We start from the raw sequence: 23,904 nt of genomic DNA, 5'->3' as shown, positions 1-23,904 counted from the left end.
ATCCTGCACAATAACAGCCTGACATTTTTGAGCATGCGACAAGTACCGAAACTGGTGATGACTTCACCAAAACCAAGGAAGAACGAGTATTCCAGACCAGGTGTTCTTACCCCGAGTTCAGAGTTTTTGGTTTTCTAGGCCCTGCATTCTTTCTCATTCTCTACTTTCCCTTCTTCTCTTCCTCCTCCACCTCCTTTTCTTCTTCCTCCATTTCCCTCGTCCCCCTCCAAGGCCATCGTGGCAATCCTGGCTGTCATGGCCAGATTCCCAGCAAGAACAAGGGAGGGTTGGCCTCAGGAGCTGCTCATTGTCACTTTGCCTGCTCCCTGTCTGACCTAGGTGATCCCCAAATCCCCGTGGACTCTGGGTGAGAACTTCTCCCTTCACTGAGACTCAGAGTGAGGAGAGCAGGCAGTGAGGCGCCACTTGCCTCCTGTGTCCCTGGCACCCAGGCTTCCTGGCAGGAAGTCCAGCTGTTGCCTTCCGGGTGGCCTAGGGCCTGACTTGGAGTTGCTCGTGTTCTGGGTCACTCTCCTTCCTGTCTACCCCACACTGAGAGGCAGGCCCTGATGGAGTTCCTCTCCAACCTGCAATCCAGTGCTGGCCACGTGGTGACGTCTTAGCTCCGTAATCCTGTTCTTACCTCCAGACAGCCAGAACAGGATGACTTCCTAAGGTCTGCAGATAAAAATGGGTTCTGGGAGCAGTGCCAATTCCAGAGGTGATGTCAAGAAGGGGACGCGGTGAAGGTAGTTAGAAGAGAAAGTTACTACTATCAAATCAAAGTTAATAATCGAACCCAACTCGCTACCTGTAGATAAGCCACTCTCCTGGCTTTAATGCCATTTAATGCCAAAACACAACATTCTCTTATCCATCCAGTTCCTTCCAGCGTATCCATGATTTTGCTGAGAGGCAGAGATCGATTGATCAGCATCTCTCTGATCTGTAAGTTCACTCCCCAAAGATCTGACTGTTCCAGGTCAAATCTGGGTGCTTGGAGCTCAGTGCAGATAGTAGCCCCTCCCCGCCCGCCAACTCCTTGACCCACCGTGATCCGCCACCTCCCAGGATCTGCCCTGGCAGGAAGCTGGAGCCTCAGTTTTCCTCGACAATGACGCCTCGGCTTCCCCTGCAGGCTGCACTGCCTAGGTGAGCAGTCAGCTGGCTTCTGAGTGGGTCCTCCCAAAGGGAAGCCGGCTTGGAATAACGGCTGCCTCTGCCCCGTGCCCTTTCCTCTCCCAGACATGTCCATTCTGGTTGTAGCCCCCAGCGAGTGACCCAAGAGCCTGAACCCCGTAATTCTACCTCTGCAACCTCTTAGAACTCGGTGCTGTTTGGTTCCTGCTGCCCCTCCCTCTCCTTGCTTGCTGTGGGGAACGCAGAAGGCATCAGTGATCATGAAAGGTCCAACTTTGCAACAGCCCCCAGGAGACCCGGATGTCTCAAGTGTTGCAGTTGTCCAGGTTGAATTCATTTGGCCTTGAGTGAGCCAGAGCTGATCGCTGTTTATTCTCTGCGTGGCCCCCCCCCCCCCCGGGGGTTATCCTCTCAGCACACTCGCGCTTGGCTGTGGGGCAGGGAAGTGTGGACTCACACGGCCACACCGCCAGCAGCAGGCCCAGAGGTCTTTCTGTTGTTGCACACCTCCCAGGTGGAAAAACAGCAGCCTGTATCTGCTAAGGCATGTCAGAAGGCCAGGTCATTCCCAGGTGTGGCAATTGAAATGGCTGTGATTCTGTGTGTATTCCCATGCAGGCTAACAGGAGACAAACACCCGTTCTTGGCTTATCCCTATATCTGTAATGTACTTCATATAGTTCCTGCTTCCGTTGTCTACCTCCGGGCCTGATCTGAGTTAGCCCATGCTGCCTTGTACATTTTTAATGTTAGCCAAGTTAACACTTCTGCGGTGTTTGGGATACGGCCCAGGTGTTTCTCATTCCCTGACCCAAACCCCTCACACTCTAGCTGCTGACTCCAATCAAACTTAATGGGCAGTACTATTCGTTGCACGTGGTAGCCTTAAACCAGCCAATCCGGCCCCTTTGCGAGCCGGGCTCACGAACCTTGTGGAGGGCACGCCCCACGTTCTCCTGCGCATGCTCCACACACACTGGTTGAGCGGCTTGCTGTCTCCATCTTCCCGCCGACACCTTTGACCTTCCTGGGTTGTGTGAGTATAGCGTTTTTTCTGTCTCGTGCGTTTTGTTTTCGCCTTCTCACTGCCTCTTGCCTGACGGACACGCTTAAATCTAACTTTTGCGGTCAGGGGTGCCCTCAAAAGTGGTCTTGGTAGTGTTTGTATGAGTGGAGTTGTCCGTCCCTCGCCCACTCCTGACCTTCTGCCAAGAAACGATTCAAGTGTGAGCCAGCAGTGGTAAGCAAGGTAGCAGGGTTAATGAGGTCGTGTACCCATCAGAACTGATGGGCACTTTTCCAGACGGAATCTGGGAGGTTACATGGATTAGGAGAAACCTGTACTGGGCAGCCAAGGCGGGCAGCTCAGGACAGGGCCAAGTGGGCGTACTGTACTCGGAGAGGGGCTTGTAAGGGAGGAGGGTGGAGTTTTTTCCACCGTTCCTCCTGCTCTCCTCTCCCTTCTCCAGCTCAAAGGGCTTGTTGAGTGTGAATTAGCTGAAAACTCTCTTTAGGTTTTGTACTACCCACACCTATCAGGCTGGGTACCCTTCGTGGCACTGCAGGCAAGGGAGTGTCTCCTGGGAGCCCTTTGTTGGGGACGGCTGTGAAGGCTGTACTGCCCAGGGTTGCCAGGCAGGGTAACCAGTTTGGTGCAACGTAGAGCAGAGCCTCTTGGGAGCTTGTGGGCATTGATGGAGAGCACCTGTGAAGTTATTGGGTTGGAGGCAGGTCTTATACAATACCGGGCTGCTTGGCTTTCCTTAGGCTCCTCTGACACACGTGGGCTCAGTTAATGGTGGGAGAAAAATGGACACAAGTTAGAAGGGAGCCCCAGGGGCACCTGCCACTGGGAATACTTCTGCTGTCATAAAAACAGCAGGCCATGGCCACACAGGCCTGACCCGTCCACCAGAATGAAGATGAGGCAGTAGGAGACACGTTGTAAATACCCGCGGCTAATTGCCCAGCAGCCTTGTAAGGCCAAGCCAAGTTAGTAGCTGCTCTCAAGACCCCAGGGCCAAAGGAGACAAAAACCTTAGGAGTTTGGCCTTTTGCTGATTTGTTGGCAGGAAGCCTGGGGACCCTGGCAGTGGTAATGACTGCAAGCACGGGGAGCACATGTGTTTGCTGCCGACCACTGAGTGTCGGGGCGGAATGCACGCCAGGCCTAATAGAAGACCTGTGAGGATGCCCATGCCCAGGGTCGCCTCCACACAGAGTGAGCAGTTTGTGACAGTGCCCAGGTATGTTTAAAAATTTCCCAGTTGGTGAAGTGCACTTGTAAGTGCAAACTCAACCAGAAAGCTGACCCGCTGAGTTCACTGGTATTTTGGGACTAACTGCAGCAGTAGCAGCATCACCTGGGAACTTAGTACAAATACAAGTTCCTGGGGTTTGTCCCAGATCGCCTGCGTTGGAATCTGGGAGTGGAGCCCAGCACGTGGAGTTGATTGGGCTCAGCAGGTGCCTGGAATTTCAGGGCCCTTGAATTTAAAAACAAACAAACAAACAAACTTCAGAGTCCCTGCTTTCAACAGATCTGTTATTACAGTGGACCAAAAACAAAATAAAAATCTGGATCTTAGGAGTAAAAGTGTGAGGGTGATTTCCCTTCCTCTCTGATAGACCTCACCGTTAACTGTTTGCAGTGCGGTTGCCTTGAGGATAAAGTGCAATGTGGATTTCCTTGCCTGCCTTATTGCTTCCATGGGAATCAGCTTTGTTGTTCCTTGCTGGGTCCTTGCCGTGCAGATGAAATGCCTGTGACCAGTGCCTTAGATGAGTGCCTCTGTTACCAGAAAAGTTCAGTGGGTTCTTTCCTCAGCTTAGTACAGAAAAAGCAGAGAATCGGCTGAAGCTAAAGAAACTTGATTTGCAAAGTGACCTGGTGACTGTAGAAAGAAGGAAGGGGTAAACACCCCCCAGGAGGGGACCTGGAGGTGGGGTACCTCTTGAAAGGAGAGGAGACACCAAAGGTATTCGAGTGGGTTTTGGCATTTGAAGCGTTCCCTGTGCCCTCCTTGTCTGGCTGGAACCTGCGGGAAGGACATTCCCCATTGGTAATCTCTCAGCCAGTTAGGAGTGGCTGGGAAATTGCTGTGCCACCCACTTGAATGTGTGGCCAAGATGGTGGCTTGATGGTGCCACCCACAAGAATGTGTGGCTTGGAGGGTCTCCCTGTGCCCCTACGTGGTGTCTCACCTGACAGAGTGGGAATGAGTGCCGCTCAAGAGCTTGGTGGTCCAGGTGGCCCAGTTGATGAAAAGAGCCCTGGTGTGGAGTGTTAACTCTCCAAACTTCACAATGCCTAAAATGCTTGAAACATCTCTAAACTTCGAATACCTTGTTTTAATAAAAAGGCTTTGACGAACAAGTATACTTTCTAGAATTTATTTTTATGCTTTCCCTCTAAAGACAAGAGCCATTGGGTTTTCATATATAATAGTATAAAGACTATTTTTTTTTTTAGCAAATTTTAAGTTTAAAATGAGATTGTGGAAATGTTTAAAAATTAATGGGTTCTTCTTTTAAGTTACGTTTAAAAATTTTTTTCCCAAAGAAAACAGATTTTATGCATCGTGCAGGTACAGGTGCCAAGAAGAAAAACACACTGCCCTCATTTCCCTACTCCCCAGGTTCCTTCCTTCCCCTCATCAGTCTTTGCAAAGATGTACTTTGAATCCCCTCTGCCTCACAGGCAGCCAGCAGGAGAGCGGTGAGTAGTAAGGGTGCATCTATGTCAGTGCTTGCCACGCATCGAGGATGCTCAACAGAAACTGCAGTCAGGCAGAGAGGATGACAGGTGCGTGGGAACTCTAAGAAGACAGGCAGGCATGACATAACGCAAATGGAGCTGTGCACAGTGCTGCAAGACCAGAGTCTGTGTCTTATCCCAGACTCTCTGACCAAGGTACAAGAGTTCAGATGCCATTGTACAAACGTGTTTCAGTAACTGGGCTTTAATTTACTAGAGAGGTAGAAATGGGTAGATTGGCAGAGATGCCCAAACTGCTGGTTCACTCAGATCATGCAATAGCCCAAAACTGGAACTCGGGGTGAGTTCATACATGGATAGCATGACACGAGCCATCATCTGCCGTCCCCTGCTGCACGTTAGCAGGAAGCTGGCATCAGAGAAATGGGGCTGGAATTCATATCTAGACCCTTGGATAGCATACAGTTGTGGGGGTCACAAGTGGTGTGTTAACAGCTGTGCTGCACACTCAGTTTATATTGACAGATCTTCCGTGGCAGGTCTGCAGCACTCAGAACAAGGAGACGGGGTTCTGTTCATGCGGCCCCACTTGGAAGGTTTTATAAACCTTTGGTAAACTGTCTAGAATTGGATTTTAATCAAATGAGACACATTGAAATGGGTGAGGGGTGTAGTATGATAATATATAAAATTTATATTAAAGTTTTGGCTGAAAGATCTAAGAATATTTCTGAAGGGGACTTGCATACTGAATCTTCTTGGTACATCTGAGCTTGTGTCGTGGGGTAGAAGGACTAGGTATGCAAATGATGACATGTCAGTAAATACTGTCTCACAGGAGATGGGAAGAACAGATTGCCTTATTAAAGGCAGCCTGGCAGCTTAGGTAGCAACTGGAAAGTGAGATGCTTTAGCGGGAGTTTGCAGTGCTGTGTGTGTGTGCTGCGGGTGTGGTGGGAAAAAAGTTATTGAGCTCAGGAAATGACCTGCTGTGAAAAGTCATTTTTCCCAGCACTTGTTAGTCATTGTGTTACCTGCAGGGAAACTGAATCAGAGACCAGAAGTTTTCAGAATGGCATACATTCTTGGAACAAATAACGCATTTAAACTTGAAACTATGTAGGCTGGATTGCAACATAGAGGGTAAAACGTCTGCTTGTGACACCAGCATCCCATATTGACACCAGTCTTAGTCCTGGCTATTCAGCTTCTTCTGATCAAACTCCATGATAATGGCCTGGGAAAGCAGCAGAAGGTGGCCTAAGTGCTTGGGCCCTGCCCTCTAGAGACTAGAGGAAACTCCTGGCTCCTGGTTTTCATGTGGCCCGACCCTGGCAGTTGCCAATTCTGGCAAGTGAACTAGTGAATGGAAAATCCTTCTATTCCTGACTTTCAGATTAAAAAAATAATAATAAATATCTTTTTTTTTTTAATTGGAAAGGCAGACTCAGAAAGGAGAGACACAGAGATCTGGCTGTAATGTCTGGGCCAGCCTCATCTGAACCCAGGAGTCAGGATCTTCTTCCAGTCTCCTACGTTGGTGCGGGGGTCCGAGGACTTGGACCATCCTCTTTTGTTCTCCCAGGCCAATAGCAGGGAGCTAGCTTGGAAGTGGAGCAGCCAGGATTTGAACACCATGCATGCCTGAGTGTCTGCTGCCCACTATGGTAAGCAGTGGGTTGTACCATAAAGATGCTACTTTGGAAACAGGATTATTCCTCCAGGTGCCAGCCAGTTGCTCTCAGCTGTCGGTCCCCTTCAGAAATTCCCACGAAGCTGGGAAGTCAGCTCCACAAAGGACCCTACCGTTGTGGTAGGCAAGACTTCTCATCACTGCTTGACTTGCAAGTACATAAAATTCCTTCGAGGACTTGGCCCACCTGAGCATCTCTGCAGAGTTACTTTTATAGCTCAGGATGAAGACAGCTGATGTTCTCACTTCTCCCTGCGCCTGATGCTGTTTCCTTAGACTGCTTTTTTTTCCCTTCCGTAGGAGCTGACCAGAAATACTCGCCAAGAAACACCCAGCAGGCTGATCTTGATCTGAGTTGGTGTCAGCAATCAGCTGCTTACAAGCTCAATGTCTTCCTGTAAGCCTGTCTTCCAGTGGAGTTATCCAGGTACATATCATATCTGTCTACATTCGTGTGACTTTTCATGTGATTGTCAGCTACCTATCAAGTGCCAGTGGTCGTTATGAGGACTCTGATGAATTGGGGATCTCCTGGTTCGTAAGGAATTTGAATGCTAGAAAGACCTTCAACAAATAATAATGTGACGAATGCAGTAATGCTCTTAAACTGTTTTGATGCACTGCGGCACACCAGCAGTGGATGGCAGGAGTCCTGGGCTGGCTTAGGCCATTCCGGGAAGGTTTCCCTGAAAGAGTTATCTTTGAATCTCAGATCTGAAGACTGGAGGGATTACGTGGCTGTGGCTGGTGTGGGTGTGTGGGCATGCGTGTATAAGAAGTAATTCTTAAGTAGTGGCACGTGACACTGGCATGCTTGTGTATTTGAGAAGAAGCAGCTTGGATGGTAGGAGCCAAGTGAGAAACGTGAGTTGAGCATGATGCTGGATCAGGTTTTACAGGCTTGGTTTTGACAAGTGTGATTACACATGCCTGAAGTAGTGAGCTTTGCTGTGTGGCTTGGCTCGTGCTGTTGATTCTTGGTAAATCCACCAACAGTTCCTCGTTTTCTCACATTTTAGTGGAGAGTAAAGAAGCTGAGCATCGGGGAGTTTGAGGTTTTGTATGAAGTCTGAAGCAGGACAGAGGAGCCCCGCAGGTCCATTGGGTTCCAAACTGTGTGGCTTCTACTGTGTCATGATGGTCTCTTGAATAATGATGGGGAAAGACCTGTTCAGTTGGGATTGATGGAAGCTACAACTTTGTAGAATAATGGCTTTTATTCTGTTTGAATTGTCTTTATATTGAGGCCTGTGGATGGTGGGTGTTTAGTGGGGTGAAGCTAAAAAAATAACCTCCCAAGTGCACCAGTAGCCTGTGTGTTGTCAGCCTACTCAGGGGACAGAGTCTGTCTGGAGTTCTGAAAGTCCCCGTGCCGTCCGTTGTGAAGTGTCAAAGTCAGTCGAAGGCTCCTTAGCTCAGTGAGATAATAATCACTTTGAAATGTCCGAGGCGTTTTCCCAAAAAGTCCAATGAAATACTGGCTTTCAGACAAGTGTTGTTCCTTGGTTACTCAGAGGTAAGGATGTCATTTGGATGGTTTGCCGGAGCCCACTTACTGAAAATACTGCACAGGTGTCTTCATGAGGAAATAGTTGGTGTGCCTGTTGGTGTTCTAATGGTGTGCATGGGGAAAGACAGGTGTTTGGACATTTGAAGCAGAATCCATGCTTGTGTATTCAATTCATGAAGTGCTTATCTGTTGGTGTCTCCTGAGCGTGGCCCTCGTGTTCATCCTTCTGTCTTTTCTCAGTGACCAGGTGATCACTTGACCTGGCCAATGGAAGAACCTCTTTTCTTCTGCAGCCTCGGCTCTTGTCCATGCCAGCTCACCAATTTGTGGTGGTCAGAATACAATCATAGCTCTTCACTACTTTGGCAGTGATTTCCATAAACTACAGGGTCCCACCCCAAAGCTCCATTCCAGATCTCTGATGTCATCACAGGTACCCGTCTTTTCATCCTGCTAACCTGCGACTGGCCCTCACGACCGTGTAACGTGGCTTGCCCATGTCCAAATCATGCAAGGTTAGAATTTCCTGTCTACTGCCACTCTTTTCTCATGGTGCCTGCTATGTATTTAATCTCCAGATGCTAGAGTGTATTCATTTCGCTAAGTACTCCTGTTATCACAGAGTTCTCCTTGACTGCGTCAGAGCCTTGCATGTGTTTCATTAACAAACTATTTGTAGCGTTCTTGGATGAATTACCTGTGTTGACACATTGTTTTGTGCTGACAGCTTAAAAATTTAATGAAGATACTAGGTTTTCTCTTGCCAGTTTCCATATCCTCTCAAGTACCAGTTTTAATTCTGAGACGCGACTGAGCAGCCATTGTGACAAGGGAGTGTTGCTGTTGGACTAAGTGACTCAGGGAGGCTGTTGATTCTTGCCCTCCCTCTACAGCACGCCATGACGTTAGCGTGTAGCAGTCACTTTGTCAAAGGCAATCTTGACTCCGTTCACATGCAGGCTTCAGAAGACTGGGAATTTAAAAGTAAGATATAGTCACTGATACACTCTGCTTGATGTTCCTATAAAGCAATCCATCAATCAGGGTGCTAGGCCACTGCCTGGGACACCACATTCCGTAGGGAATGGGAAGTGTGCATGCTGGTTGTTCCACTTCCACTGCAGCTCCCTGCAAATGCCCCTGGGAAGCCCTGGGTGCTGGCCTTGGGCCCACATGGAAGGCCCACGTGCATTTCCTGGACGCTGCATTCTTCCAGGCCTCACTGCCACAGCTACTGAAGTCACCAAAAAATAATAGGAGTGTTTATATTATAAAAACCTTGCGTACAAAATATCTAGATGAAATGAAAAAGTTACTGAAACACACAAATTTTCTAAAATGGTGTGGGAAGAAATTTATGATAGCTTTTTAACTGAAAAGCAATCTGAGATAAACTAAAATGAGGTCCATGCTTCACCATGTGCAATATACAAGGAATTGAAAGAAGCCATGTATGTGCTAGAAGAAAATGTGGGTGAGTTTGTCTTGTATCTTATTTAGGCAAAGGCTTGTATCCATGACTCAACATTCAGAGGCAATGAAGTATAAACTTTGTATAAAAATGTGTATGACAAGAAACACCATGAAATTAAAAAAAAATTTGCAATATATTATAGATCCGGTTAAGAATTATTTAGCTATTAAATAGTTGAGAAAACTTCAATTCTTAACATGCATAACAAGTATTAAGATTGCTTATGCTGAATTTTAATTATGTAAAAACAGCTATATAATGAAATGACAGTCACTGAAGTTCTAATTATAAAGTAATAACGGTTGTTACTTTTGCCGTCATTTGAAATGTATCAGCTGTTCATGGCTTTTGTAAAAAAAGACTTCATTAAAGTGAAAAGCAGTACTTAAAATGTCAGCACGTGTAATGAGACGTGTTGCAGAGGATGTGGGCTTGTTCGGATGCTCAGTGTTGGTGGAGTTACAAAATGATGCAGGCAGTCTGACAGACTGATAGTTTCTTCAGGTAAACACATTGACCATGTGACCTAGAAATACTCATTAGACCTTTACTGAGGACAATGAATTCACATTCTCTCACAAAGATTGCATGTCATATTCATATCATCTTAGTTTATACTGGTCCAGAATGGAGACAGCCATGGCAGTTGGAAATGAGCATAGACCACAGACACACCAGGGGAAGACTGGGGGATGACTCCCCTGTGATGTAGCCTTTCTGGAAGATGAGCAAGTGGAAGTTCCTCTTGTGATTGCCTCTGACGAGAAAGGGAACCAAGCAGGACTAGATGCTGCTGATCGTCCTCGCAATTTTGACCAAATTTGAAACCACGTTGAGGATCATCAGGCATGGCTGAAAGCAGAACTTGGCAAAGTCGAGGTAGGGAAGAGCTTTCTCTCTCTCTCTGGGAGGCAAACAAACCGGCATGTGGTCTGCATGCCCTGGGAGTTCTCGCTGTACCTAGAGGAACAACAAGCCCCCCCCTGCTCCCTGACTTGTACACCCGCATGTGGGCAGGGTTGGCAGTCACCCATCCTGAGTGTGCTGAGGGAGTGGCCAAGGAACCTTGGGAAGGTGGAGAATTCAGATCTGAAAAAATGGCATGTCAGGGTCGATGGTCAGGACCAAATGACCTGCAGAGAACTGCGAAGCTGTAACCTGAAACATGACCCTGGGAGGCGGAAATCTGCACGCAGAACCAGCCCGTCTAGATGTTACAGAGTTATTTTCTTCAAATTTGGTTTGTGGACTGACATTCCCACTGTCCACATTTGTATGGGACGTGTGTTAATCTTTAACCTGGAAGGATCCTGGAGGAACCGTTTCCCTTTTTCCCTTGGAGAGGAGAGAGTGAGGAGGCAGCCGCTTACTTAGTGCTACTCTATGAGTACATGGTGGAACTGATTGTTTGCTTTTGGCCTCTGAGTTATTGTGCCTGGCCCAACTCCTCTCCTTGCATGCACCAGGTTCCCATATGGGTACCAGTTCCTGTCTCAGCAGCCTCACTCCCCATCCAGCTCCCTGCTTGTGGCCTGGGAAAGCAATCGAGGGCAGCTCAAAGCCTTGGGACCTTGCACCGGTGTGGGAGGCCTGGAAGAGGCTCCAGGCTCCTGGCTTCAGATCAGCTCAACTTTGGCTGTTATGGCTACTTGGGGAGTGAATCATGGAACAGATGATCTTTCTCTCTTTCCTCCCCTCTGTATATCTGACTTTGCAATAAAAATACAATATAATCTTTTTTTTTAAATACAATATAATCTTTAAAAAATTTACTGTTGGCCTCTAAATCATTATGCCTGGCTCAACTCATTGCCTCGCAGGTTCCCATATGGATACCTGTTCATATCCTGGCTGCTCCCCTTCCATTCCTGCTTCCTGCTTGTGACCTGGGAAAGCTAACTTGAGAATAACCCAAAGCCTTGGGTTTGTTTCAGTGTTTTCGGATAGTAGATCCTAACAACTCTTTGGATAGCATTCACGTTGTTAGGTACAGGTAGTTATGATTTAAAAGAGTGTGTGTGTGTGTGTGTGTGTGTGTGTGTGTGTGTGTGTGAGTGTGTGTGTGTGAAGTCATCATTGTGTGCGGTTCACTGAACTTGAACCTGCAGCACCGGCATCCCATGAGCACCAGGTCCTTGACAAGTCCAGTCTAGCACCCTACGAGGAAAACTGGAAAATGGCCCAAACACCCGGGCCCTTGCCACTTACCTGGGAGACCTGGATGGCCATTTGGGGAGTGAACCAGTTGTGGAAGATCTCTCTTTATCTCTGTAATTGCCTTTCAAATAATTGAAATCTTGAAAAAATAAGGGGGAGACCTATGAGAATCACAGACACTTGGCCATTTTCTCTAAGGGACTTTAGCATCTGGGTATTTGGGTCCTGAAGGTACTCAAGGATGTACCATACTATGCAGAGGGATGCTCAGTACAGTGAAAAAGCTCTAAGGTTCATGCAAAGTACTTTATGACAAAGCAGTATATGCATTTCACAATGACTTAGAAAAACATAAAACACTTTATACCATTTGCAAGGGATTTTTGAAGTTACCTCCTCAGTTGTCTGGGTGAGTGGCTAGGAATGGCTTGTATTTTGTAAACTGAGAGATCAAAAGTCAATATGACAGCTCATGGTCATTCAGCTCATGTTTCAGTGAACATGTGACGTCTCTGAGCAAGACCTGTTGATTTCCACTCCTGACCAGGAGCTTCCTTATATTACATTAGCAGTTCAGGATCGCACATGCCTCATACAGGAGTCTCAAAGACCAGGATAGAAGCATGAGCGTGGGCCACTGATCAACAGGGCAGGGACTGTGTGCAGGAAGTGTGGGTACAGAGTGTTTAGAGGGCCCCGGAGCTCTGCTGACAGCCGACTTTTCAATAAACTCTAGACTTCATGGTGAGAACCAACCTGAAATATGCTCTAGAGACTGAGTGTGACTATCCAGGCGATGGCAGCATCCGCCCAAAGATGCTTCTTCATCCGGCTCTGGCTGCTGCATGGTGCATGGAATATGCTTAAGGAACACCAGAGGGCGCCAAGGCTCCACTTCTAGGGGTTGTGGTCTGGGTCACAGCATCTCTAGGGTCTTTTCTGTACCCATAGGCACACATCTGTTCACAAAGAACAGCCTGGGGCAGCCCACAAAGGTGTGACCATTCCTCCCGCCCAAGGTGTCCTAGCAGAGAGAAAGCTCTGGAGCCGCTGGATTTCAGAATTGGGAGTGAGCTGTTCTCCCTGGATTTCTTTGTTCACACAGCAGCAATGACAGGACAGGCTATACTTTAAACGGATGTATTTCGGTGTTGACTGACCCTGTGGTTAACCGGGGCACAGGCTGGGCAGGCTTGGTACCCTGGGAGGAAGCAAGCAGATAAGAGAACTAACTGCATGCATGCTTCTCCATGTGCAGGTGACCACCCCCGAGACTGTCTGAGCATCCCCAGGTCTTGGCAGACACGTAGAGGTCAATGCTGTTTAAAGTTGACTCATGCCCCAACCGCCACCACGCCCCTGCCCTTAGTTTTTGGCAACTCTCAGTGTCCTCTCTTAGTTTCTTCTCCATGTTCACACACACAGTTGCTTAGTGGTAGAAAGGCTACCGAGCAGCAGATCGACCTCATTAGACGTTCGCTGTGTTTGGGAGAGCTCCTGCTTCCCCCGTGTCACTGGGTCGGCAAGATATTTCTGTAAGGAATGTAGTGTTGTGTGAAGTCTTTGCTCCTTTCCTAGACAGAATGCCGCTGAGTTCAGTCGGCGTGCCAGGTGCCAAACACAAGTGCTTCTGCCACAGGCAGACCCTCCTCAAGGGGATGCCATGTGGTATTCAAGTTTAGTGTGGGTTCTCTAGAGCTTAGGGTGGCAATTTTTGTAAGCACAATAGCACCAAAAAAAAAACTTTCTATCATACAAATTTGTCTATTCTGGCTAAATGAATCTAACAACACTTATTCTGTAACATGTTAATAAAATGAAATTGTGTTTCTGAATCCAGAAGAGAGGTGCATAAACATTGGCCCTGGAGTGTCTGCAGCAACCCCCCAGCAGCCGTGACACTGTGCAAAAGCAAGGTTGTTCTGTAAGGTGGCACAACCTGGAAGTGTCTCAGTGAAGAAAAACCCTAGCCCGGGTCGGAATGGTGTTTCTCTGCCGTGGGCAAAACGCTTCTGAAGGTGCCAATATTTTTAGGTTTATTTATTTATATTAGAAAGATCTGTAGAGAGAAGGAGGTGAAAAGATCTTGTGTCTGCTGGTTCACTTCCAAAGTGGCTGCAACAGCCAGACTGAGCCAATCTGAAGTCAGGAGCTTCTTCTGGGACGCGGGTGCAGGGTCCCAAGGCTTTGGGCCGTCCTCGACTGCTTTCCCAGGCCACGAGCAGGGAGCTGGATGGGAAGTGGAGCAGCCAAAACATGAACCTGTCCCCATATGGGATCCTGATGACCATAAGGTGAGGACTTAGCCACTAGGCTACCATGCCTGGCCCAGGTGCCAAAATTTTGTCCTATCATTTTTAAAAAGATTTTTTATTGGAAAGTCAGGTATACAGAGAGGAGGAGAAACAGAGAGATACCTTCCATCCGATGATTCACTCCCCAAGTGACCAGAACGGCTGGTGTTGCGCTGATCCGAAGCCAGGAGCCAGGAACTTCCTCCAGATCTCCCATGCGAGTGCAGGGTCCTAAGACTTTGTGCGTTCCTCAGCTGCTTTCCCAGGCCACAAGGAGGGAGCTAAATGGGAAGTGGGGCTGTCGGGATTAGAACCGGCACCTATATGGGATCCCGGTGGGTTCAAGGTGAGGACTTTAGTCACTAGGCCACCACGCTGGACCCGTCCTAGCATTTTGAGATTGTGTTGGAAAAGCAGAAGCTTGTCAGGAGAAGAGACTAGTGAGATACTACTCTGGGCCAGGTGGCCCTGGGGCCTCTCAGCCATGTTCTTTAATAGCTTCTGTGAAAGGTGGAGCTGGAGAGTCAGTGAGTTGCTGATTCAGGTGCCAGAGGCCTGTAACAGCTTCAGCTGGGCCCGGCTAAGGTCACAGCCTGGGACATGGTCCAGGCGTCTCATGTGAGCAGCAGGACGCCAGTCCCTGGAGCTGTGAGCGCTGCGGCCCACGGTCTGCACTGGCAGGAGCTGGCAGCTGGAGTCTGAGTGGGCAGGGCACTGCAACGTTGGAGGTGAGCAGTATGATGGCCAGGCCAGTTGCCTGAGGCGCTCATCTGCGTTTTTATAGCATGACTCGCGAGCATGCTATATTGAATGCACATGGAAGATTTCAATTAGATTTGTATCTCTGAGCAGAAGGTGGAACAGTGTATCTCCTTGAAGAAGCCTGTCTCAGCACCATTCCAAAAGGGATAAGATCAGGAAATCTTGGATCGCCTGCTTCCCACGATGGACATGGGCTGAGTCTGACGCTGGGTTTCTGATGGTGGGAGAGAGTGCCTCTGTGCTGGGCTCCGCAGCCCATCAGCCTGGTGGAGGATGTCTGCTTCGCCACCACGCAGTGGGAAGCGTGACGGGGTATGAGGGACCCGTCCGAACAGCATCTGCCCCGTCTCGGAGAACTCCCAGAGGAAGGCTATACGCCGTGAGACCTGAATAGTGTTATGACAGGCAAATTCCTGAGACTAATTGCATTTTGTAGTTTATTTGAAAACACAGAAATGAAAGGAAAAAAAAGGATTTATGAATGAGGCAGGCCCCAGAGACAGAGAGCATGTTCTGGGAACTCCCACCAACGACGTGAACGGAAAGCATTCAGAGTTGTTGGAAATGGGGTAGAGCAACAACTGGCTGTAGCTTAATTGGTTACAGAACCTCCTGCAATTAACTAAAGCTCAGCCACTATAATTAAACTCTGTTGGGACTAGAACACAAACCTAGACCACAGCAATGGCTGCCTGCAGTTTTTGCTCGCAGTAATTTTAATGGGAGTGAGCTGGCTAAAAAGAGTAGGAGGAAGGATTTCTCTTTGTTTCCAGAATGCACAAGAACATATTTACTTGTTTTCATCACTTTTTGCTGAGTCACGACCCATCCCAAAGTGTTTTGGTGTAGAGCTTATGATTGTGCAGAATGGCACAGACTCAGCTAGGTGGTTCCTCTCCTGGGTATGCTAGCTCAACTGCGGTACATATTTCTGATTGCCTCAGATTTCTGGCAGTCAGTGTTGGCCTAGACTGGGGCAGCTGGCTTCTTCTCTGTCTGGATTCTGCTTCTCTACCAGGCTAAACAAAGCTGCTTTATTTTGTGGTCTCAAAGCAACAGATCGGGTGGCCTGAGTTGTCAGAATTCTCCCTGATGCTCTTGGTCTAAGCAAGTTTGGAGCTAGTCTGGGTTTAGCACGTGCACAGTCGGACTGCCTTGTCTCCAGAGGCGCTGTTGTCAAGTGCTGTAGGCGTCTAGTGTTCGTGCCCCATCGTACTGCTCAGTAGCCAAACTAGAGTCAGTTCAAGGTAACTCTAAAGCAGAACTTGAGTTTCCTCTTGAAGAATGGCAAAGAGGAGGACACGCTGTGGCATCCACAGTACAGCAAGGGGCTAGAGATCGCTGGCGGGCTGTGCGGTGTGATTCAGAGGCTTTGACTTCAGATTAGGGGAGAAAAGCAAGTGCCATACCTAGTGTTTTGTCCCGAGGGCACTGGCTTGCCTAGGAGGTAAGCGATAAATTATTCATCTTCCTCAGAACAGCATAGAATCACAAAGGGCCTTGTGTGATCCAGGTAAGAGTTCAGCAATAGGATCTTTATATCCAGAGATTTAGACAAGAGTTTTGTTTTTGTGCCCCTCAAGTGCCCCTTCCAGGACTATGTATAAAGTAGCTTCAGAATGAGCAGATGCCTGTGGATTTGGTCAGGACCTTCATTCTTGGCCCTGGGTGAGTTTGCTGGATCTGTCCTTCCCGTGGGTCATGATTTTTAGTTTGTTTATGTGACTTCTTTTGATATAAAGGCAAGTAGCTGTTTTCTTGGTAGGTTTCAAAGGTGCTGCGTGGCTTCATTGCAGGCACTAGAATCAGTGACTCCAAGGACCCTTAGGAAAGCTTGTGAAGGCAGAGACAGCTAAACCAGTGATGTGATGCAAAATCAGCTGAATTCCGTAGGCCTCACCGCCCCAGCCTCCTTTAGCTCATAGAAAGACGATATGTTATTGCTGAGTGACCAGAGAGGAAGAACTGAAACTGAAATGAACATGCTGGGACATCCAGGATAAAGGTCATGTCGACTGTCCAAGATCCCGTGATGTTCTAAACTCCCAGTGACGGACAGTCAACATTTCCTCCCATGTTTGATGTGTCTGTGGGCAGGAGCAAAATATGTTTTGAAGCGTACAGAGTCCTTTGAGCATATCCTTCTGACAGGTTGAGGTGTGCTGGCAACCAGCGAGCCTTTGTGTTCAGAAAAGACTTTTGAAAATCAAGTTGAGGCACGTTCTGGAAGCAAGAGCAAGCAGAACAAGGGTCTTCCGCTTGCAAAGTCTGCCCTTTTGTTTCTTTAAACCAAAGGAGAAACTATAGAAACCAGTCAGGAATCCAGCAATTTCTACTAGTTCATAGTTGGAATTTTCAGAATCCAGTCACTCTTCACGCTGGCAGTAAGTGCTGCTTTGTTTCACTTGGGCTAAGTGGATCTCTCCAAGGTAGCAGGAATAAAGACCTGTGGATCCAACAGATTTTGTGTTAGATCAGGTCAACTCCTCCAGTTGTCTGTGTTTGACTAAGATGGGAAGAATCCCTGCAGGGACAGACAGGCCTGGGGCTAATTATGCTGCAAGGGTGTATTCATCAAGAAATCTTTGCACTAACAAAGACAAATGACCTCACACAATTTTACAAGGTCCTAAAAAATTAGGTGAGTGAATCCGAGGCCCAGGAGCACATGAAACCACAGCCAGCAGATGGCGCCATGCCAGGGAGCCTCCTCGAGGGGGTTACATAGTCATAGATGAGAATTGCAATCACACCGTCTTTGATGTATTGTGCCCTTCTTTGCTCTTCACTCCTTGAGAAGGGAGGTATTACTGCCACCTGTGTTTTTGCAAACGAGGAAACTGTGGTTTGGCAACATTAGAGTGGAGAATCAGAGAGCTTGGGTTTTGGGACATGCGTTTCTAGTTTCTGTTCTATCTGCAAGCACTGAACTTGCCACACAGCTCTGAAAGGTTTCTGAATACAGTTGAAACTCCATCCCCTCATCTTCTGATGTGGTGATAAAAACGATGCATATGTATGGGACAACAGGAGACTCACACGTGTACACAGGAGTGGGAAGATGGTTCTTGCATTCAGAATGGCCAGGGTGGGTGCCCTCGGGCTCAGGAGGAGGTCCCGTTGGGCCTTGGTTGGCTGCTCAGACTGTTGGATGGAGCTCTGGACTTTGTGCATTTGGGATGTGAAGGGCAGTTCCTGCATGCTGTACTGGTCCTGTAGCTTCTGTACAGTCCTATAGTTTGCATTCAGGGAAGTCCTAGGCAGTGGGGCGGGTAGTTATTCTTAATGAAAGAAGAAGAATGCCTTCAGTATCATTGTGTTGTGTCACTTTGTTCCTGGCATTAGCACTTAGCTGAGAAAACAGAATGATGCACGAGGATTGCATTTTCTCATCAAACAATTGAGACAATGTAAGAAAATGCTCATGAAGCACTTTGCTGTTATCTAGTGGTCATGGCCTTACTGCTAGTAGTTAACTCCCGTAGAGAGGCAGAATTGCAGATTGGGCTGCCTGGAAGGGGTTTGCTTCTTCAGCTTGTGGATAGGAATCTGAATTTGAGCACTAGGCCATCACGCATGGGGCCTGGAAAAAGCCACTTTGCTCTGTCCTCCTCCTTCCCATTCTCATTGGATTTTGGAAATGATTCAACATTGAAGGGTTATATGCAAAGAGTATTTATCTGGTGAGATTGTACTTGGGGCACAAAGGGGTTCTGCGGACATGTAAGTCTGGGACACATGGTACTTCATTATCTTGTTCTCTAAGTCCTTCATGCCAGGCGTTGCACTTTAGACCGTGGGGTCTCCTGTGGTCTAGGAAGCTGACTGGAAACCCCCTTTCCCTCACCATGGCAAGGCATGTTTCTATGCACTGGTTTTTTTTTTTTTGGAACATGCTATCTTGGGAGGTCTTTCCAGAGCCTATTCTACTTTGACAATCCCCTTCCTCCTTCTTAAAAATCTCTACACAGGACTCCTGCTCATGATTTCTCCCTGTAGTTTCATTGTTAAATGCAAGAGATGAGAACAATGCTTGCCAATGCTGAATCGCACGTCACAGACAGCAGGTTCGTTCTGATTCCCCAGGATAAAGTGCATGCTCGCCACATTATACACAGACAAGTCATAACTGGCAGATGTAAACATGTGCTTCATAGTGTCTTTACACTGTCAGTGCCATTTACCCCTCCCCGTTCCCTCAACAGCCTTTTCTTGAGGGATTGTATCTCTCTTTTCTCACCCAAACGAAAAAAAAAAAAAATTCTAGGAGCAGTCCTCCTCCATGGCTTTATGAGCCAAGTGGGAGTAGTAGTCTGGAAATCAGAGTTTGGAGTCTAAGAACTGTGAACTTGACCTTGAATCTGAGCAAGTCAACCTGTCTAATCAAATTCTATCTTTCTGTTCATAGAAAGTAAAGGAGTTGAGTGTGGTTGGTCTGTATTCTGGCCCAGCATGAGCTAGGATTTCATTCTAAATAGATGGTGTCCCAAAGCTGCCCTTCATTGCATCATCCCCGCGTGTGTCCCCACAGCTTCCTGAAGGAGCCGTGTGTGCTTGCTCTAGCCTCCCTGCACCAGGGAACACTAGCAGGAGCATGAACAGAGGCTGTCTGGCTCTTCTAAGGCGGCTGTTCCTCACCCCACCCATGTTTAATGCCCACACTGACGTCATCCTTCGTGGGAAAATGCTCTCTCCCAGCTGTTGGGACAGCCAGTATCGTGTAGATCAGTGGCTTGGGTTGTAGGGACTTGCATGTTTTCTTTGTTTTGTTGTTTTAACATTACAATAAAAGAGATGTCATGGGCACAAACACTAATTTAAGTAATGTGAAGGATTTTACTTAAATCCACCAAAGCAATAAGAACCAGACCTGGGCCTCAAATAGGACCAGACACAATGGCTTAGATTAAGGCACAACAACCGGCTTCAATTTTGCAGTGAAAGGTGGTTCTGTGAGGCCCTTGCCATCACGTCAGCATAATGGGCTTGAAGGGGAGGGAGGCTGAATGGTGTGCCTGTGTACAATGGCTTCTAATTCTGCAATCGTGTGCTTTCAAGAGTTTAGATTCCCTGAACGATTAAGTGGAGAGAATCCCTTTCCAGAATGAAAGCCTGCAGGTTGGATTCTGAGGAGGCTTACGGTGCCCCTCCCCCTGCTTGCAGTCAGGGCCTGCCCGTGGTCCCCTCTTGCAGGTGGAGGAGCATCAGAGACCAGGCTGCGTCTGGGGGCTCAGTGACTTTTCTTCTCTCTGGCTGGGGACATTTGACCCACCAGGCTCTGCTCAGCTTCCCCCTGTCTGAACTGGGATGCATAATGACCACCAGGCACCGTTCATGGGACTGTCCTACTGGGAAACTACTTTCCCCACCCCCATTTTCACTCTGTAACACCCATGAGCAGTAGCTTTGGCTTTTAAGAGTTTATTATTTGAGTTACAGGGAAAGAGGGTAGAGGCGGAATCTTCCATCCACTAGTTCATTTAGTTCTGGAGCTGGGTCAGTCTGAAACCAGAAGCCTTGAACTTTATCTGGCTCTCCCACATGGGTGCTCAAGTACTCGGTCGTCTTCCTCAGCCTTCTCAAGCATGTTTTCAGGGAGCTAAATTGGAAATGGAGCAGCCAGTACTTGAACCCATGCTCGGTCTGTTGCTTAACCCCCAGCACTGCGAAGTGGGCTGCCCCTGTGGACAGTCCTGTCTTGTTGGACTCCACCCGCTCTCTGAATTCACTGAGAGCCAAGCCTGCTTGCTGCTGCTTCCGGTCAAAGCCCTCCTCTCCTGGAGAACATGTATTATTCTGTCCAGAAGGCAGAACAAATGTTTTCTTCTCAGGAGGCTTCTTGGGAATCCCAGGTTAGATGCACCTGTTATGTGTCTCTCTGACTCCTCCCTCATCACAGCATTTGGAAAACCCAAAGCTCCCACCCTCCCGCTGCCCTCAGTCCCACATGGTTTCATTGTGTGTTTCCAGCATCCCTATCCCCTTGGTGGGGAGCAGCCAGTTTTTCAATCCTTGTGTAGTTGATGAAAGTAAAGAATAGATTGTATTTTAACACGTCACTGAGGGAGAAATAAAGACAGAAATTTTTTAAAAAATCGGGTCATTATGATCTGGACTGTTAGGTATTTGTGTCCATTCAAACCTTTCCATATTCTGATCATGTATATGGTAGCAGTGTAATTTCAGAGAGGAAGAAGTTGAGTCTCAGTTGATGTACTACATCACTGGGGTCCTTTGGGAAGCAGAAGTGAGATGAAGTGCAGAAAGGGTGCTTCTGCAAGACAACAGGGGAGGAACCATGTATCAGCAGAGAAATCCTCAGTCTGCAATATGGATTTGATGTGCACAAATGGAAACGGGGAAAAGGCATGGGATACAGCAGGCACCGCCACAGACTGCCATGAAGACTTGATAAAGGATCGGTCAATTCTGTAGGGACCATTTTACCAGAGTAAAGAAGAGCCAGGGGAGTTGTGCCTGGTTGGGCAGCTACAGTCCTGCCCTGATAGTGCCTTCAGCACAAGCTGAGGTACATACTAAAGGCACCGATGCTGGGAAGTTCTTGGCAACTATTTGCCTTGCCATGCATAATCTAGATGTTGAGCAAAGCCATGATTTGAAAGTAAGTTGCTTCATTCAGATGGTGCTTCTGAAACTTACAGGGTCTCTTGTTATGTATTCTGCAAGGAAGTCTCAAGGGTCAGATACTCAACCAACGTTCATCTAAGACTTCATAAATATGACTCAAAAGCTTAAGGTCCTATGTGAATCAAAATACAAGGGACCTTCCAGTTCATCCTCTTGGTTAGTGTTTCTTCTGAAATCCTCTTCATTGTATCTACAGGGATCAAACACATTGGGTGATCAGAGGTCTTGCAAGACCCTAGTGATTGCACCTATTGATTAAGCAACTGTGCAGTACCAAAATGGCTTAACAGGCTTGACCAGTTGCTGAGTGTTGTAATCCTAACTGGTACGTAAGGGTTATTTCTCATGCTCCCTCTACCTGGGCTTTTATGAGCCAAACATGGGTTAACCATAACCTCATTTTCATCATAGGCATCCTGGGAGGGCACCTCTGTGGATGGTCTCCATCAGAGCGGAATGACATGATACAGCACAGTATATGTGACTACCATATAACTGTAAATCAATATAATCCTCTTCTTTCAATTCAGTGTCCTTAAAGTCCTATAAAATCTGAAAATAAGATGTCACATAGAAAGAGTGATCTGGGTTCAGGTGATTCTGAGGCTCCATTTGATAATGCTTGATCTAGACATGGCAGGCACAATGGCCCAGTCTTTGCACCCAGGCCTGGATGTTGTGTATTTTTTGGTGATGGAGCTCAGAGTCATTGTTCCATTAATGACATAACAGATAAAGACTTCTCAGGAATGGGCAGGCTGGTGGCAGGCACCAGAATTTTGAACTCCATCCCAGTTTACATGGATCCTAAAAATTGTAGCCTGAATGACACCAGTTGTTCACTGCAAGAGGCAAGCCTCAAACCAGTCCATGCAGCTGGACAGAGCTCTAGGGCGTCATAAAACCCTTCTGCTCAGCATATTGGTGGCTGTTTCGATTTGTGGTGAGCTCCTTGTCTTTGGACATAAGACTGAAGCAGAGAAGTCATCTTTCTTTCAAGTGGGCTGTTTGTATCGGCCCTGGAAGGGGAGCAAGACAGCAACTGATGAGTTGTGTTACAACTCTGAAAGTCAACCTCTAATTAAGACAACTGAGCAGGAAAAAAACCCACTCTGGTTCATGTCTCGTAGCACATCTGCCATCACCTGCCTTCAGACTGTGCGTGCATGTGTGCGTGTGTGTGTGTGTGTGTGTGTGTAGGCATTTGCTTTCTAACTCACACAGGATTGCATCAGCTAATTGTCAGAATCGAAAATAATGTCTCTGTGATCCATCCTGGTGAGAAACACTTTCCAATCTGATTCATCCCCTCTTACTTTTAGACCCCATCCCTTCCTCCCTTATCTCAGAGCATGACATGAACTTGGATGCCACTTCCATTAGCTGTCTGTTGCTGTGAAACAGATGAGCCCAAACCTGTACAACAGTAAGCGTTGAAGCAGTGCCTGGGAGTTCACAAGTGGTTGTCTGTGTGCTTCTGAGACTACAGGAACCCAAGTGGTTGACTGGGCTGGGAAATTGGTGTGAAAAAGGCCCTTTCCGGTTCCGTGGGAGGGAGGCCTCTGTTCCCTTTCCTGGGAGCTTCTGCATAGGCCACTTGGTTGAATTCATTCAAAATCTGGAAACTGGCTTCCTGCCGAGGGTGAACATCTAAGGCCACAGCTACGGTTTTCTTTTGTGGTGGAACCTTGGAAATTTTAATCGTGTTGGAAATATTTATTAGGTTGAATACTTAGGCTGTTGTCATTTTGGTGATGGGGTAGAGACTGCACAGAGGTGTGGACTCCAGGACACACATGATGGGGACAGTTTGGGTCTGAATGCCACACCCATAACTCTGAGCAAGCTTTCCTTTGGTCTTTCCTCCTTGCTACCTGTCTGTTTCTAGAATCATTTTAAATGCCACCAACTTTCTGGAGTGCCTGTAAATCCAAACTAATGATTTTCTTTTCCACTTTTTTATAACCCTTTGGCCATATGTTGTCTCTTACAGAAAGATATGTACAAGAAAAGCTAAAAAAAAGATTAAAGATTGAAAGATTTATTTATTTTTTATTGTAAGGAGAAACAGAGAAGGAAAGATTTTTCATCTGTTGGTTCACTCTCCAAATGGCTGCAATGATCAGAAGCCAGGAGCCTCTTCTGGGTCTCCCACATGGGTGCAGGGTCCCAAGGCTTTGGGCGGTCCTCTGCTGCTTTCCCGGGCCACAGGCAGGGAGCTTGTGGGAGCAGCCAGGACATGAACTGCTGTGGGATATTGGCACTTGGAAGTGGAAGATTAGCTAACCCAGTTCCAGCCCCTACCTAGAATTCTTAAAATAAGTACTTATGGAGTATTTCAATGAATTAATCTCATTTTATCACTTGTAACTTTGTTTCAAGGGTAGAAATTAAGTCCAACAAAACACCTGTGAGTAAAAGGAACAAAATGATGTATATAAACCTCAAAGCCTAAGTCAAAATTGTTGTAGGGAATGAGTTTTTGTATGAAAAGTATGTGGCAAAAGG

The 23,904-nt window shown here is 47.4% G+C and overlaps 1 long non-coding RNA gene across 1 annotated transcript in view; it reads left to right on the top strand.

Annotated features, from left to right (window-relative positions):
• The first annotated feature begins 6,841 nt into the window (after positions 1 to 6,841).
• Positions 6,842 to 23,904, top strand: part of LOC121157895 — a 40,514-nt gene continuing 23,451 nt past the window's right edge. Inside the window, exon 1 of the long non-coding RNA XR_005884113.1 lies at positions 6,842 to 6,978. This is a non-coding gene — a long non-coding RNA (uncharacterized LOC121157895). The remainder of the gene's footprint in view (positions 6,979 to 23,904) is intronic.

The sequence above is a fragment of the Ochotona curzoniae genome, unplaced genomic scaffold (genome assembly GCF_017591425.1).
Source record: "Ochotona curzoniae isolate NIBS_2020 unplaced genomic scaffold, NIBS_Ocur_1.0 contig_3622, whole genome shotgun sequence".
NCBI classification, from domain to species: domain Eukaryota; kingdom Metazoa; phylum Chordata; class Mammalia; order Lagomorpha; family Ochotonidae; genus Ochotona; species Ochotona curzoniae.
Note: the sequence above shows the minus strand (reverse complement) of the source record. Positions and strands in the feature narration are given on the sequence as shown.